This window comes from Rhincodon typus, chromosome 19 (assembly GCF_021869965.1).
Source record: "Rhincodon typus isolate 14 chromosome 19, sRhiTyp1.1, whole genome shotgun sequence".
Lineage (NCBI taxonomy): Eukaryota > Metazoa > Chordata > Chondrichthyes > Orectolobiformes > Rhincodontidae > Rhincodon > Rhincodon typus.
The window spans coordinates 2,016,343-2,034,639 of record NC_063350.1 but is presented as its reverse complement, the minus strand read 5'-3'; the positions used below and the strand labels follow the sequence as shown (position 1 = coordinate 2,034,639).

The following is an 18,297-nucleotide window of genomic DNA, read 5'->3' as shown; positions in this document are numbered from 1 at the left end:
TAAAGATGGAAGTGGTGCCAGGGATGCCAATCTATTTTAAGATATCTGATGAGTGGCGAGTTCTTTCAGCTACAGGAAGATAGCAAATCAGGCTAGCATCAGACGAGAAAGGCACCTTGAGGCATGTTATGTAGTTAATGAGATGTGTTTGGGATGATATGGCAAAAATGTCACTTTCCCCTCTCATCTTAAATCTGTGCGTTCTAATTTTGGATTCCCCTACAGTGGGGTAAAGACCCTAACAGTTTACGTTACTTATGTCACTTTATAGAACTTGTCTTCAAAGCGAAGCTGGTTTGCGTAACTGATTACTCCAAGGAAGGTTGGGGCAATTTAAGGACAAAAGAGAGATCCTCTTTGTGGAGACAGAAATTATGGCTGGAGAATTAAATTAATATTTTACATCTGTCTTCACTACAGGATAAGACCATTAGACACAGGAACAGAACTACAGTAACAGCACAACCTCTTCCGCATAGAATTCATCCTCACTTACTGAGGTGAGCGAGACTGATGTTGCAATTCTCCTTAGATATGGAGGGCTGTAGGATTGTAAATATTAAACACCCATGTAGACAAATGGGAGAGTGATGAATCTGGTAACTACACACAACTCAGTCTAATGTGAAAACCTTTAGAGGCAATAATCCAGAACAAAATTAATTGACATCTGGAAAAGCATGGAAATAAATGAGTGCCAGCACAAATTATTGAAGATAAATTGTGTTTGACTAATTTTTACTGAGTTCTTTGATGAGCTAACTGGAGCCTATACAAGGGAAAACATGATCTTTGGGTCAGGAGACGGCATGCAGAATCAGACTGAGAAGGTTAAGCACAGGATATAAGGCACTTACTCCCTCCATAACCATCACTCAGCAGCAACACTGCCTACTATCTACAAAATCTACTCCAGAAATTCACCAAGGCTCCTTGGACAACACCTTCCAAACCCACAATCACTTTGATTTAGAAGAGCAGGGGCAGCAGATACATGGCAAGTTCCCCTCCAAGCCAAATCCTGACTTGGAAATATATTGCCTTTCCTTCACTGTTGCTGGGTCAAAATCCTGGAATTCCCTCCCTATTGGCATTTTGGGTCAACATACAGCACATGGACTGCAGTACTTTGCCTTCCCCTAGTTAATAAATTATTTTAAAAAAACAGAAAACACTGGAAAAACTCAGGTTTGGTAGCATTTGTGAAGAGAGAAACAGAGCTAACATTTCAATACAATATCATAGAATGTCAATATTACTCTTCTTCAAATGAAGATGAAAATCTCCAGATCAAATTCTCCAGCACTGTCTACAGCGTTTTGCTTTTATATGAGCAATAAATGCTGGTCCAACCAACATCAATTTGTGAATACTGTCTGCAGTGGCCCCACATTTTGACCGAGGGATGAACATTGACCAAGAGATGGGAGCTCCTGGCTTTGAAATGGCGCCCATCTACCTGAGGGCTCAGGTAGGGCCTGATGGCACCTCCAGCTTGTCCGGCTCCCTCTCACTTGTCCGAAGTGCCACCCTGGGCTCATGTACTCCATACCTAGCAGCAGGCCACGAAACCAAAGACTATGGGCTCGGTTGATCATCACAAACAAATGTAGGTTGTTCTTACATAGTACCACCTTCTTCATCATAATCTCGCCTTCCCGAGCGGGCGGTTCGCGTCCGGGCTCGGCTGTTTCCGGCGAACAGTTCGGGTACTCCCGGTAGGAGTCGGATATTTCCGGTAGACGACACGTGTCCGGGTCGTCGGTTTCCGGCAGGCGGTTCGGGTGTTCCCGGCGCAGGAGTAAGACCGGACTCGGCCATTTCCGGCGGGTTCGGTCGGGCAGTGTGGAAGGGGGTGGGAAGATATCTGATCGCCTCCCCTGAGCGATGGCTGACTTTCTGTGGTAACGGGAGCATTGGAGAGGCTGGTGAATGTTGCCCGGGACATGTCGGCTTTCTCTGACTGCACAGGTAAAGGCTGCCTCCTTCCTCAGTCGGTGTCGATTCGTGGCTCCTCACCCTCCTGCCGGGTCTTACTCAGCCGCGGCCTGTGACACGGCCAAAGCCTGGGCCTCGAGTACAGACCCTGCCACTTCTCAAACCGTCTCCCGTTCAGCAGCAGTGCCAACCTTTAGGGGTTAGAGCATCGGGAGAACTGTCTGTAAAACGGGGAATAAAAGAAATTGAACTTGATCCGGTAGTTACTTAATAAACTTCCTATATGAAAAAATTGCTTGGAGGTTTGACAGCGATAGAAATGTTTTTTTCTTAAGGAGTTAATGCTAGAAATGCTCGTATTTGGGTTTTTAAAAGCTTTCACTTTAATCAGAGCTGAAATTGTGAGGGAACAGACACGAATGTAAAGCTTGATAGCTGACCAAAATAATCGTAGACATCGGGTCGGCAGATCATTCCAGGGCTGGGACCAACCTTTCCGTCTTGATGTTGTTTACTCATAGTTTCTGTGCTTAATCAATCTTATCGTACGTTATGTAGCTGGTAAGTATATTTGTTCATTACAGTTAAACACGAGGTAAATTGTTAGCTTCTCGAGAAAAAGATTTCCCTTAAATTTTTCTTTTCTAAAAAAATTACAGATATAAGTCTGTTAGAGTAATTGTTTTCATGGATACTCTCGTTGGGTCCATGTGACGTAACTTGGGGGTTGACAGTGTTTGCTGTTTGATTGGTGATCTGTAGCCTTGTTTATATAAACAGCCATGAGCTTAAGAATTTTTCGTCGATACAATGTGGAGCTGGAGGAACACAGCAGGTCAGGCAGCGTCAGAGATGCGGGAAAGTCGACGTTTCGGATCGGGATCCTTCATCAGGACTGGGGACTGGAAAGGGAGCTCAGAAATAAATAGCGGGGTGGGGCTGGGGGAAGATAGATGTGGTGGTTACAGATGGATGCAAGTAGGGGGTTGTGGAGATTGATCAATGGAAAGGGGGGAAATGAAAGGTGAGAAGGAAGATGGACAGAGATAGCAAGAACTGTAGATGCTGGAGTCAGAGATAACACAGTATGGAGCTGGAGAAGCACAGCCGGCCAGGCAGCATCGGAGGAGCAGGAAAGTTGAAGTTTTGGGTCAGGACCCTTCTTCAGATAGATTGTGTCAGGTCAAGGTGGTGGGAATGAGAGGGAGGGCTGGAAATGGGATGAGGCCGGGGTGGAGAAGAGCTTGAAGCTAGTGAATTCTACGTTGAGGCCATTGGGTTGTAAGCTCCCGAGGTGGAATATAAGGTGTTGTTCCTCCAAATTTCATGTGGCCTCATTGCAACATTAGAGGAGGCCCAGGATGGGCATGTTGCCAAGGGACTGGGAAGGGGAGTTGAAATGGCTGGCAACCAGAAGGTGGTGTTGATTGGAGTGTTCAGAGCGCAAATGCTCCATGAATCGGTCACTGAGTCTGCGCTTGGTCTCTCCGATGTACAGGAAACTACGTCAGGAGTAATGGATACAGTAGACCAGTTTAGAAGATGCACAGGTGAATCCCTGTTGGATACGGAATGGTTGTTTGGGGCCTTGGATGGAGCTGAAAGGGGAGGTGTAGAGGCAGGCATTGCAGGGAAAGGTGCTGGGTGTGGTCAGCTTGGTGGTGAGTGTGGAATGGATAAGGGAGTTGCGGAGTGAGCAGTCCCTATGGAAAGTAGATGAGATGGGGAGGGGAATATTTCTGTGGTGGTGGGATCTGATTGCAAGTGGTGAAAGTGGCCGAGGATGATGCGTTAGATTCGGAGATTGGTGGGGTGGTATGTGAGGACTAGGGGGACTGTCTTTGTTGGGGGAGGGGTTTGAGGGCAGAAGTGTGGGAAATGCAGGAGGTACAGTTGAGGGCATCATGAATCATGGGAGGGGGAAGTTACGGACTTGAAGTAGGAGGACACCTGAGATGTCCAGGAGTGGAATGCTTCATCCTGGGAGCAGATGCAGCGGAGGCGGAGGAATTGGGAGTATGGGATCGCGGTTTTGCAAGAGGGTGAGTAAGAGGAGGTGTAGTCGATGTAGTTATGGGAGTCGGTGAGTTTAAAATAGATGGCGGTGCTGAGTCAGTTGCCAGAGATGGAGATGGAGAGGTCCAGGAAGGGGAGGGAGGTGTTGGAATGGTCCAAGTGAATTTGAGGTCAGGGTGAAAGGTGTTGGCGAAGTGGATGAATTGTTCAAGCTCATCACAGCAGCACGAGACAGGCCTGATAGTGGCCAGGTCATTGGGCACAACTGCTCTTTGAAATAATCCCATGTATGCCTGAGAGGTCACGTGGGGGCTCAGTTTAATGCTTCATTTGAAAGCACCTGACAGTGCAGCACTCTCTCAATATTGCAGTGGAGTGACAGCCGTTTTTTGTGCTCAAAGCTAGGAATTTCAAACTTAGAGGTGAGAGTGCTGTCAGTTGAATTCGGCTGACTCGAGGAATGTTACATTGTTCCAGGTACCATCATAGGTTCTTGAGTAGGTTTGTAGCTCGGGTTGTGGATGCTGTGGTTGGTTTTGTCGCCGAGCTGGTTCGTTAGTTCGCAGACGTTTCATTACCCTGCTGGGTAACATCATCAGTGCAGCCTCCGATGAAGCGCCTGTTATTTACACTCTGGGATCTATTGGAATTGGTTACCTCATTTCCCGGATTCAGTGAAGGATTCAGGGAATGGTAATAAATGTTGGCTTGGCCCATGACACCCACATTCTCTGAAGAAATATGAAAATATTGTCTGTTAAGTGAATAGAGTTTTGGAAGAAGAACAAGAGAATTTTCGAGTGTCTGGACAACTTATCCCTAAATCAATATCACTAAAACTTTCATCCATTTGCCTCTATTTGAAGATCTTGAGAAACCTTTCTGCACTTTCATAATTGATCTCCTGCCATTGGCATTTGATTAGTTCAGTTGGCTGGATGGCTGGTTTGCGATGCAGAATAATGCCAATAACATGGATTCAATTCCCACATTGGCTGAGGTTATCTTGAAGGGCTCTCTTCACCCTCTTCCCCATGCCTGAGATCTGGTGACCCTGAGGTTAAACCATTACCAGTTATCTCTTTCTAATTAGAGAGCAGCCCTTTGGTCTGGGAGGACTGTGGTGACTATTTTACTTTTAATCTTGCCATTAAATCTTTAGCAGCTGTGCCTTCATCCCTCCCTAAAGCTGTCCTGCTTCTCTGCCCTTTTCTTAAAAACTTAGAGGTAGGCTTTGAAATGACTTCTTTGACCAAGCTTTTGGTTATCAGCTTTGGTGGCTTAGTGTTAGATTTTGTCCAATTATACGCCCATAAAGCACCATGGGATATTTGACTTGATTAATAGCAAGATATAAATGCAAGTTGTGAAAGTTTCCTGCCATGTTTGCCTACAGAACGAGATTTAATCTTAACAGTTTAGGAGGGGTATATTGGCCTTGGAGGGAGTATGACATAGGTTTATAAAAATTAATACCTGGACCTCAAGTATGAAGAGCGTTTACACAAATTAGACATGTTTTCTATAAAATTTGTATGGTTAAGGGGTGATCGATCAAGTCTGCAAGCTGTTTACAGGAAAAGACAGTGAAGATTGTTTATCTTTACATACTGGTTGGGCATTCTATAACTAGGGGGCATAGTCTGAGAATTAGGGCCAGGCCATTCAGGAGAGATGTTAGGAAGCACTTGTACCCACACAGGGTGGTAGAGATTTGCAATCTCTTCAACAAATGGCAGTTGATGCAGGATTAGTTGTTAATTTAATGTCTGAGATAATGCCTTTGCTTAACAAAAATGCATCTAAGGGATGTGGGGCCAAAGACAGGTATATGAGTTAGGCCACAGATCAGCCATGATCTTGTTGAATGGTGGAACGGGCTGGAGGGGCTGAATGGCCTCCTGTTCTTGCTGTGATACAGCAGAATATAAAAGGTGCTATATCAAATTCTGTAAAGTGTTGTGATAAATAAAAATTTCATGCAATGTCCGTTTGAACTATGAAATGCAGGAATAGTGAAATCATAGATTTTGTTCTGCTCAAAATTTGAGAACTTTGAGTTTTACATTGTTGGATGCAATATTGATGTTGAAGAGATTTATAATTTTGAAAGTTAATTCTCAGGCTGTGACATAGCTGCTTACCATTTTGAGTGGCTTGCTAGGCCGTTTTAGAGGGCATTTAAGAGTCAACCACGTTGGTGTGGAACTAACCCAAAATTAGGCTCAGACCAGGTAAGATCAGCAGATTTCCTTCGGTAAAGGACATCAGTGACCCAGTTAAGTTTATGGTAACAATCCAACAGTTTGATCACTTCTATTGATTCTATAATTTTATTTCCAGAATTGATGAAGTGAGTTCACATTCTCAGTCTTGCACCCTCTTGGACCCCAGCTATTCGCAATATATATTAATGATTTGGATGAGGGAACAAAATGTAACATCTCCAAGTTTGCAGATGATATGAAGTTGGGTGAGAGGGTGGACTATGACTAGGATGCAGAGATCCTTCAGCATGATCTCAACAAGTTGGATGAGTGGGCAAATCAATGGCAGATGCAGTATAATTTGGATAAATGTGAGTTTGCTCACTTTGGAAGCAAAAACAAGAAGGCAGATTACTACCTGAATGGCTGTAAATTGGGAGAGGGGAGTGTGCAGTGGGACCTGGGTGTCCTTGTGCACCAGTTGCTGAAGATAAACATGCAGATGCAGCAGGTGGTAAAGAAGGCAAACGGTATGTTGGCTTTTGTTGCAAGAGGTTTCAAGTGCAGGAGCAGGGATGTGTTGTTGCAGTTATACAGGGCCTTGGTGACGCCACACATGGAATGTTGTGTGCAGTTTTGGTCTCCTTTTCTGAGGAAGGATGCTCTTGCTCTCACGGGATTGCAGCAAAGGTTTACCAAGCTGATTCCAGGGATGGCAGGTCTGACGTTTGAGGAGAGATTGACTAGGTTGGGATTGTTTTCTCTAGAGTTCAGATGAATGAGGGGGATCTCATAGAGACTTGTGAAAATTCTAACAGGGTGGGACAGGGTAGGTGCAGGGAGGATGTTCCCAATGGTGTGTGCCTAGAACCAGGGGCCACAATATAAGAATTTGGGATAGATGATTTAGGATGGAGATGAAGAGCCAAAACTTTGAATGTATTCACGAGGCGACTAGATATAGCACTTGGGGTGAATGGGATCGAAGGTTATGGGGAGAAAGCAGGATTAGGCTATTGAGTTGGACGATCAGCCATGATTGTGAAGTATGGCAGAACAGACTCGAAGGGCCGAATGGCCTCCTCCTGCTCCTATTCTCTGTTTCTCTGCCTAGACCTATGATCATCCTGTATCATTAGCACTAAGTTACCTTTATCATCAGGTGATACCTTTAAAATGTATCACATACAAAATTTATTTAATAGTTAGTCTCATTTTCCCCCTGTAATTTGTTGGATCCAGTATGCCGAATGTGTCTGACTTACTGCAGAAATTATTGACTTGAACATCTAATTGATTTTGTGGTTACATGGGAGTCTCTCTCCCTTAATCTTTGCCATAATAATACAGTTGATGGCAGGAATTTACCCATCCTGTTTCTGCATAGATTTGTGTGAGCTTCACTACTGGATTAAAGGCATTTTTAGGTTTCTTCGAACTTAAGCAAGGTGATTTATTTTTCCTTCTCCTTGTCTATATACAAGCAAAAGTCTGTTTTCATACATCCAGTCCGACCAGAATAAATGTATCCCTTCTTTAAGACACTGAAACTATAACTAAAGGGAGGAAGACCTTCTATCAAAGATGATTCATGAATAAAACAGCCAAATAAAGCAGTTGCAAATTTAATTATATCATTAGGCAATGGTTTAAAGCTATCTCCTAGATTGACTAATTATTACTACAGACTTCTGATGAACTAATAGGTTTCAATAGTATCATCACTGCTGTGATGGGGGGAGTATTCCATCACGTTTCAAAAGACACACAAAATAGTTACTTGCTTCTAATGCTCTTGGTTTGCCAGGTTGTGTACTGCCATTTCAACAGCACACCACCACACAAGATCATCTCTGTTTGGCAAGTACCAGCAAAGGCATCACTCTTTCTTCCATTGCCTCAAACTGAACTATATCTCAGAGAAAGTGAGCATATTATTCCTTTGTTTGACAGATTATGGCTGAACTTAATCACATCCATGCACTTTTAGGAAACCTTTTAGGAACCTTTAATCCACCAGCCAATTTCTAGATATGGTTTACAATTAGATTGTACTGGTAAAGAACTAAATGAATGACCACACTAACCCTGAAAATATTTGCACATCTAAATTGTAAATATACATGTCCCCTGCTGCTGTCCAGTTTGGTTGGTTGTAAATAAGCCATCACACCAGAAAGAGATGTTTCTTGTGGGGATTCTCTACTCACTGGGAATTGATTTGATTCTACCTAAGAATGAAGTACTGAAAATTCTGAATAAGTCATTATGATTTTGTTGATCTACTTGGTAAGTCATATCGGCAGAACTGACCTGGCAGCAAAAGAAATGGCTCAAATATGCTGTGGAGTGTCCCAGAGAAAATAGTAAGGCAGTAGAAGGGAGTATCTGTCTGCTGGTGCATCCTGCTCGAGGTGGTGGAAATGACGGCTAATGATCCTCTGGGTATGGATGCTGGTGGGATGGTAGGTGAGGAGAAGGGGGACCCTATCAGTGTTGTGGGAAGGAAGAGAGGGGGTGAGGGCTGAAGTGCAGGAGAAGGGTTGGACCTGGTTGAGGGCCCTGTCAACTACATGTTGAGGAATCTTCAATTGAGGAAGAAGGTGGACATTTCAGATGCCCCCTTATCAAAGTTGGCACCGTCAGAACAGATGTGATGCAGTTTGAGGAACTGGGAGAGAGGAAAACAGTCTTTACAGAAGCAGAGTGTGAGGATGTATAGTCAGTGTAACTGTGGGAGTCAGTTGGTTTGTAGTGGATATTGGTGGCCAGCCTATTCCAAGAAATGGAAACAGATGTGGAGGAAGGGAAGGGAGGAGTAAGATGGACCAGGTGAAGGTGACAGCGGGGTGGAAATTGGAAGTGAAATTGATAAACTTTTCCAATTCCAGATGAGAGAGGGAAACAGCATCAATAATATCATCGATATACCAGAGGAAGAGTTGTAGCTGGGAGCCGAAATAGGATTGGAATAAGAAATATTCCACGTAGCCCTCAAACCCGTGCGGATACCCATGTCCACCCTTTTGACCTGAAAAAAACATTTGAATTGTTTGAATGGAAACTCTTGGTCTGAAATGGAGGGGTTAGAACAAAAAGTCTCTGCCCCCAGAATGTTAACCTGTCTTGGATCTTTTAATGAACCCATTACTTGTTCCAGCATATTTTCTTGTTTCTGTTTCACATTCTTTATATTTGATTTCAGTAGAATTGACATATTGCTTAATGTGCCTGATGCAAGCTGCAACAGCTAATTGTACCCACAGCATAATTGAAATGTTTGCTTTGGTGATCAGATGTCAGGAATCTACAGGCTCAATCAACTGGCAGGACCTGGATAAGAAACTCCTAATGATCCTGATACAAGCAACTCTGGTTTAATAAGGCAGCATGGTGAAATTCAGGAATGTGGATCGGAAATATCCCAAAAGCTCTGTACAATTTCAGTTAAAGTAAATTGGATGTGTTTAAGTTTCTTTCAGTCCTCCACTGAATTCTGCAAATATGTTTAATGCATAACTGAAGTCCCCTATCTCTAGTACAATTTTAGTGAATATCTTTGTATCTTCTGCACCTTCTACAAGACTTTGACATCTTTGCTAAAAAGAGATGCCCAGACTCGAACAGAATGCTCCACTTGGAGGAAAATGAAGCACCCAGAGGAAACCCATGCAGACACAGGGAGAACGTGCAAACTCCACACAGACAGTCACCTGAGGCTAAAATCGTACCTCGATTTGATTCCCGCCTCGGGCGACTGTCTGTGTGGAGTTTGCATGGGTTTCCTCCGGGTGCTCCGGTTTTCTCCCACAGTCCAAAGATGTGCAGGTTAGGTGGCTTGACAATGCTAAATTGTCCATAGTGTCCACGGATGTGTAGGTTATATGGGTTAGCCATGGGAAACGCAGGGTTTCAGGGATAGGGTAAGGATCTAGTTCTGGGGTGGGGGGGGCGGAGGGGTGTGCTGTTTGGAAAGTCACTGTGAACTTGATGGGCTGAAGGACCTTCTCCCACACTGTAGGGATTCTGATTTCAGGACCCTCCAATATGAGAAAGCCCTGGTTTCATTTGGGGTGGCACGGTGGCTCAGTGGTTAGCACTACTGCCTCACAGCACCAGGGGCCTGGTGCAGCTTAGGTGGATTGGCCATGCTAAATTTCATAGAAGAATAGGATCCCTGCAATGTGGAAACAGGCCCTTTGGCCCAACAAGTCCATACCGACCCTCAGAGCACCCACCTAATCTAGGCATCCCTAAACGCTATGGGCAATTCAGCATGGCCAATCCACCTAACCTGCACATCTTTGCACTGTGGGAGGAAACCCACGCAGACACGGGGAGAATGTGCAAACTCCACACAGACAGTTGCCCGAGGGTGAAATTGAACCCCGGTCCCTGGCGCTGTGAGGCAGCAGTGCTAACCACTATGCCACCCTCTAAAGCAGAGACTGCAGCACAAGCCCCCAATCAGAACGCAATGCGTGCAACTAGCGGCAAGGATCCAACTCACTTGGTCAGTATGGGGATCGAACCCATGACCTTGGTGTTATTAGCACCACGCTCTAACCAGCTGAGCTAACTGACCGCCACTAAATTGCCCATAGTGTCCAGAGATGTATAGGTTGGGTGGATTAGCCATGGGAATGCAGGTTACAGGGATAGGATGAGGTGGGTGAGTCTGGACGGGGTGCTGTTTGGAGAGTCGGTGTGGACTTGGTGGGCCAAATGGCCTGTTTACACAGTGTAGGGATTCTGTGAATGAATATCATTTCGGCATCAGACTTGAACAGAGTACTCCATTTGGAATTTAACTCTGGTTTGTAAAGGTTTAGCGTCATTTCGTTTTTCTAATGTTTTCATAAAATCAAGCAAGAATGTAAGTCTTTTTAACAGCCTTCTGAATTTCTTGCAACCACCTTCAAAGTCTGAGCTTCCTCTTTTCCTGTACACATTTAAAATCATTACATTTGTTTATGTTGTCTCTCCATTTTTCCACATTTCAATGTGTTAAATTTCACCTTCCTGGTATATACCCCTTTCACCTATCTACCCATATCCTTCTGGGTCCATTGCCCTTCTCCTCAATGTTTGCTAAATTTCCAAGTTTCATGTTATATGCAAATTTTGAAAATATGCTTTTTATATAACCAAATCCTGGTCATAAATGTTTTTAAAAGAAGCATTGATTCTTGTTCTATGCAGTGCCACTTGTTGAGCTGACCTTCTAAACACCCTCTGACACACTTTCAAGAATTAATTATACCTGAAGTTCCTAATGTATCTTATTCAATCTTATTTCCTCCCTATATTCTCTGAATGTACTGACTGTTGACTGGAGTGCAGTTCCAAGATACACAGTGCTTTGGATGCTTCAGGCATAAGGAGTTATTCCCAAATAGACACGAGTGATGAATGTCGTCTGACTACCCAACTGGAGGTAACTTGCCACCTCACCAGGAATATTTTGGCTCTTCATTTAAATAAAAATAAATTAAATCCAGGCTGGAATTAGCTGCCTTGGTCAGCAGTGCAGTTGCTGGGAGACCTTGATGACCATGCCTGTCGATGCTTCCACTTCAACTTTCTTCCCCACTTCTTAAGGGATCCTCACCATCATTTTATGCATGTTTATATTAGTGAGGATGGATGTCTGCAGCAATTCTGTTTGCAAAATCTTGTACCGACTTCGGTGTGTTTTAGTGACATCAGGTGGAGCCAAGGTCAATCCTGGTGATAAACAAAGTCATATTTGACAGTGAAGGTTAATATCTATTTAGCACACAATGCTAAATGTTAGGCACCGATTATTCAGGATTAGTAGATTGTAAACTCTTGGACTGAAATATTAACTGAGGGGTACGGTTCATTTTCAAAATAGTTTTCATATACTGCTGATTAATAATGAAGATTCATATTTTACATCTGCTTCTATAACTCAGCCATATGTCTGTGGTTGCATTCTCACCTGTCAGTCAGAACATTATGGATCTAGGTTTTTACTCAATGTCTTGAGCCCAATTTGATTCAATGACCGGTATTCAAATAGGAGCAAGGGGGTTCTTCCTTGTGTGTTGAAACATGCAAGATTCTTAGAGAGCTTGACAGGGTAGATGTGGAGAGGTTGTTTCCCCTGTGGAGAGTCTAGAATCAGGGGACTTGGTCCTGGAGTACGGGGCCACCCACTTAGTTCAAAGGGTAGTGAATCTGTGGAATTCTCTATTACAGGGCTGTTGAAACGGGGTTGTCAAATATAACAAAGCCTGAGAGGGACGTATACTGAAGATTATGGGCATATACTGAAAACAAAAAGTGCTGGAGATCACAGTGGGTCAGGCAGCATCCATGGAGAGAAAGCAAGCTAACGTTTGAGTTTGGATGACTGTTCAGAGCTGAAGTGAAATATGGAGGGGGCAGCATTTATGCAAAAGTGGGAACGTGGAGGCATTTGTTGGGGAAAAACGTGTGTTAATAGTTCAGATTAAGTGATCGGAATGTGAGAATGGCAGAACAATGGTGTGTCTGCCAGACTGGAAAGAATAGACAGTTCCCCTGGAGTGGCACATGATGCGAAGGTGCCAGTGTTGGAATGGGGTGGACAAAGTCAGAAGTCACACAGCACCAGGTTATTTTCCAACAGGTTTATTTGAAATTATGAGCTTTTGGAGTGCTGCTTCGTCAGGTTACCTGAAAGGTGGTGATTTCAAATTTCAAATAAACCTGTTGGACTGTAGCCTGGTATCGTGTGACTTCTGACTTTGTCCACTGGAGTGGGGGAGGGGTGAGAGGACATGGCGACAGAGAATGTTACAAGCAAAGCTAAAAGAAACGGAAGGAATGCGTTCACAATTTGAAGGTATTGAACCCAGAAGGTTGCATGACATGAAACTTGGAAAAGTGGAATTGAGGACTAACCGATCCACATGATCTCAAGGGAAAAATGGAGCAGACTTGGTGGGCTAGATGGTCTGCTTTTGGTCTCATGTCTTATGCTGTTGTTTTGGTGATTAATGAACATAACATAAGAAACAGCAGGAGTAGGCCATCTGGTCCGTCAAGCCTGCTCCACCATTCAATAAGATCATGGCTGATCTTTTTGTGGACTCAGCTCCACTTATCTGCCCACTCACCACCAAAACCCTTAATTTCTGTTTGAAATCTATCTATTTTTGTCTTAAAAACATTCAGCGAAGTAGCTTCAACTGCTTCACTGGGCAGGGAATTCCACAGATTCACAATCCTTTGGGTGAAGAAGTTCCTCCTCAACTCAGTCCTAAATCTGCTCCTCCTTACTTTGAGGCGATGTGCCCAGTTCTAGTTTCACCCACCAGTGGAAACAACCTCCCTGCCTACTTCTATCTGGTCTATTCCCTTCATAATTTTATTTATTTCCAAAAGATTCCCCCCCCTCTTCTAAATTCCAACGACTATAGTCCCAGTGTGCTAAATCTCTCCTCAAAAGCCAAACCTCTCAATTCTGGAATCAACCTAGTATATCTCCTCTGCACCCGCTTTTTCTCATGTAAGGAAACCAAAACTGTGCACAGCACTCCAGGTATGGCCTCACCGGCGCCCTATACAGCTGCAGCATAACCTCCCTTTTTATTTAAACTCCCATCCCTCTAGCAATGAAGGACCATATTCCATTTGCCTTCTTAATTACCTGCTGCACCTGCAAACCAACTTCTTGTGATTCATGCACAAGGACTCACAAGTCATATCTTATATTAATACTGTAGCTATAAGAACAGGTCAGAGACTATAAATCCTGCAAAAAGTAACTCATCACCTGATTGCCGAATAGTCTGTCTACCATCTATAAGGTACAAGTCAGGAATGTGATGGAATACTCCTCATTTGTTTGGATGAGTGCAGCTCCAGCACCACTCAAGAACTTTAACACTATTCAAAACAAAACAGTCAGCTTGATTGGCATCATATCCACAAACAATCACTTCCTTTATTACTGAGGCATAGTTTCAGCTGTGTATGCCATCTACAATATACACTGCAGAAATTCACAGCAGCTTGCAAATCTGCATCCACTTGTATCTAGAAGGACAAGGGCAGCAGGTAATATCATCTGTAAAGTCCTTTCCAAGCTACTTAACATCCTGACTTGAAAGTATACCACCATTCCTTTATTATCTCTGCATCAACATCCTGGAATTCTTTTGCTAACAACTTTGTGAGGGTACCTACACCAAATGGACTGCAGCAGTTCAAGAAGGCAGCTCACCACCACTTCCTTGTGGGCAGTTAGTGTTGTGCCATATATGTTGGCTCAGATGTAAAAGTCCACATCCCTGAATGAACAACAATAACAAAAAATATAGTGAGTGAAGTGACCAGCACCCAGATCTCCACCAAAGTAGAACCCCTTGGGATTTCTTTGTTAAAACACTGGGGCTACATCTGAATTTTCCCCAGAAGAACATTCAGTTCATTGATGTTTGGAAGATCATAATGCAGACTTCTTTGCTGTGGCCTTAAGCTATGGGAAGTGGATGTTTCATAATGCTGCAGCTCCATATAAATTGCCATCTAGTACCATTTTACAATAAGTTTAAACTTAAAATCAATTTTACTGAGCTATGAACTTAACCGAGTCCTGCTACTCAATTTCCAATGCAGTTTCACTTCATTCATTTCTTTGAATTTCGATTTCACCACGTGCTGTCGTGGGTTTCAAACCCGTGGCTCCAGAATATTGGTCTGGCATTCTAGATGACATTACCACTATGCCACCATCTCCAAGTAATGCCTTGGCTTTCCAAAATGCATTTGATAACATAGAAAATAAGAACAGGAGTAGAATATTCACCCCATCAAGCTTGCTTCACCTTTTAACGTGACCATGGTTGATCCTCGGTCTCGATGCCATACTCCCATTCGCTCCCCGTATGCTTTGGCATCTTTAGCCTCCTGAAGTGTCTCTCTTTCTTAAATATGTTTGATGTCTTGGCTTCCACAGTCTTATTTGGTAGAGAGCTACGTCGGATTGATGTCCTCTGAGTGAAGAAATTTCTCAAACTTAAACCCTGGAATCCCTATAATGTGGAAGCAGACCATTCAGCCCATCAAGTCCACACTGGCCTTCCGAAGAGCATCAGACCCATCCCCCTACCCTATCCTATAACCCTGCATTTCCCATGGCTAATCCATCCTAGACTACACATCCCTGGACATTATGGGCAATCTAGCATGGCCACTCCACCTACCTGCACATCTTTGTACTGTGGCGGGGGGAAACAGAGCACCCAGAAGAAATCCACACAGACACGGGGAGAATGTGCAGACTCCACACAGACAATCACCTGAAGGTGGAATCAAACCTTGGTCCCTGGTGTTGTGAGGCAGCAGTGCTAACCACTGAATCACCGTGCCACCCAGAGGCTTACCGTGTATCCTGTGACCACAATCCTTTGTTTTAGGCCCACTCCATATCGGAAACCTCTCCTGTATCCAGCCCTGTCAGAATTTTATACATTTTAATGAGATCCCTCTCATTCTTCTAAACTCCAGTGGATACAGGCCCCATCAACCCAATCTCTCCTCAAACGACAAACCTGCCACCCAAGAATCAGTCTGGTGAACCTTCACTGCACTCCCTCTGTGGCAGTATAGCTTTCCATAGTTAAGACAAACAAAACTGCATCTAGTACTCCAGGTGTGGTCTTACCAAGGCCCCGTAAAGCTGCTGTAAGACCTGTCTTTGTACTCGAGTCCTCTTGGAAGAAGACTAACTTACTATTTGCCTTCTAACTGCTTGCTGCAACTGCGTGCATGCTTTCAGTGACTGTCGTACAATGGCATCCAGGTACATCAATATTTCCTAATCTATCACCTAACTTCCCAGTTATCAACAGTGGAATGCATTGGTCATGTACTTGCCAATTCATCCAATTTGTCTAAATCACTGAAGCCTCTTTACATTGTCCTCACCACTCTCAATCCCACCTGGTTTTGTATGAACAGCAAACTTGAAAATATTATATTTGGTTCCCATGTTCAAATCATTGATGTATGTTGTGAATAACTGGAACCAAACACAACCCTACAGTGCCCCACTTGTAACTGCCTTCCACTTTACAAAAGACCCATTTATTCCTGCTGTTTCCTGTTTGCTTACCAATTTTCAATCCATGCCAGAATATTACCCCAATCCCATATGTTTAATGGGGCTTTATCAGAAGCTTTCTGAAAGTTCAAATTGACCACATCCACTGGTTCTCCCTTTTCTCTTCTCCTACAGGTCGGGCATCCTTAATCCATGTCCAAAGGCCAAACAGACCTAAAAAGCAAAGATCTTTTCAAAAGTGGACCCAATTGTTGTGTTTGGGCGTTTTGGAAAGAAACTTTGGCCCAAATTGACCTAAAAGAAAAGTTTTTTTTTATTCCAAATCTTAAACTCAGCACGTCTACCGGTCTGTTCGGACCCTTTGAGAAAATACTTTGCTTTTGGGCCAAGCAAAGTTTTTTTTTTCAAAAGGCCCAAACTGACCTAAGTGGAAAGTGTAGCAACAAGTAGAGTCGAAGAATAATAAGTAAAGAGATAATGAGAAAAAGATTTTGCTGGAAACCTGATGAATCTGTAAAGGTGATGTGAACCTGTTCCCCACAGACTAGGGTATATTGAGCTTGAATTAAATGAATATTTTGCTTTTGGTTGCAAGATGATTAGTAAAAGATCTTAAAAGAATAAGTAAGTGTATCTGAATACTGAAAATATCCTTCATCCGAGAAACAATTGATCCTGAGGTTTTTGAATAAAGGATTGCCAATCGGTGATTACATCCTCAAAAAAGTTCTTTAGTAAATTTATCAAACATAATTTTCCTTTCATAAATTCATGATGACTTTCTCTAATCCCACCCATATTTTCTTAGTACCTTGTTATCATATCCTGTCTAATAGACTCGAGGATTATCTCTACTACTGATGTTAAACCAGCCAGTCTGTAAGCCTATGTTTTCTCTGTCCCTCCTTTTTTAAATAGTGAGATTATATTTAACACTAACCCCACCTTGCAATGCAGCAGGAGTAAATTGTCAGGTGCTGGGATTCATCAGCTTTCACTTCCATTAATTTCTCCAGCACTTGTTTTTACTGATACTAATTTCCTTTAATTCCTCCTTCTCAATAGACCATTGATTCATTAGCATTTTTAGGAAGTTGTTTGTGTCTCTTTCTTTTGAAGACAGCGTAAAAGTAGTTCTTTAATTGCATAGCCATTTCATTGTTCTCCATCATTAATCCTCTGGTTTCAATTTTAATGGGATTTCATCTATATTTGTCTTTTTCTTTACATACTGATAAGAGTTTTTACAGTCTCCATTTGTTCCTTTGCAAGTTATTTTCCCTTCTTAATCTCTTTGGCCCTCCTTTGCTGAATTCTAAACTATTCCCAATCCTTAGGCTTGCTGCTTTTTCTAGCAACTTTATACAAGTCCTCTTTGGATCTAATGTACTCCTTAATTTCCTTTGTTTGCTATGCTCGGGCCAGTTTTCCTGTTGTGTTTTTACACTAGAAAGAAATATATATTACTTAAATATTACCTATTATCTATCCATTGTCATGACACTTAATGATGCCACTCAATGTTTCATAGCCAACTCCCCCTTCATACCTTCATAGTTTGCTTCATTTAGCTTTAGGACCCTACTTGGATATTTCACTTTACATTTCAGTGAGGAATTCTGTCACGTTAAAATGGTTACTCTTCCCTAAAGGATCCTGCACAAGATTATTAATTAACCCCTTTGCATTGCCAATACAGCAGTCTGCTATTTGCCTTTTCTTGTACACATAGGAATCTATCCATCACCGTACTTTTACCAGTATGGTTTGCCTAGTTTGTGTGTAAATTAAAGTCAACGCGATTACTGTAGTATGCTTGTTACATGTTGCTCTAATTTATTGTTTAGAAGTCTGTAGATAAGTTTAACTAATTCTTGTTCCTCCTTAGCTTCACCTAGACTGATTCTATGTTTAGATTTTAAGCGAATATCCTATCTCAGTATTGCACTGATTTCATCTTTCGCTAACAATGCTGCCCCCACCTCCATTTCCTTTAAAACTGTCTTTCCTAAATATTGAGTACCCTTGGATATTCAGATCCCAGCCTTGGTCACTCTG

At 42.9% G+C, this 18,297-nt stretch overlaps 1 protein-coding gene and 1 non-coding gene across 12 annotated transcripts in view; one reads left to right on the top strand and one right to left on the bottom strand.

The window, feature by feature from the left end:
* The first annotated feature begins 1,829 nt into the window (after window positions 1-1,829).
* The window catches only part of ralgapb (Ral GTPase activating protein non-catalytic subunit beta), a 129,436-nt gene continuing 112,968 nt past the window's right edge, over window positions 1,830-18,297 (top strand). For all 11 annotated transcript variants that reach the window (XM_048608169.1, XM_048608177.1, XM_048608176.1 and 8 more), the window contains exon 1: window positions 1,830-1,971. The gene's annotated coding sequence lies outside the window, so the exon portion shown is untranslated. The remainder of the gene's footprint in view (window positions 1,972-18,297) is intronic.
* trnai-aau lies at window positions 10,673-10,746 on the bottom strand. The gene has a single exon. It is a non-coding gene; the product is annotated as a tRNA-Ile (tRNA).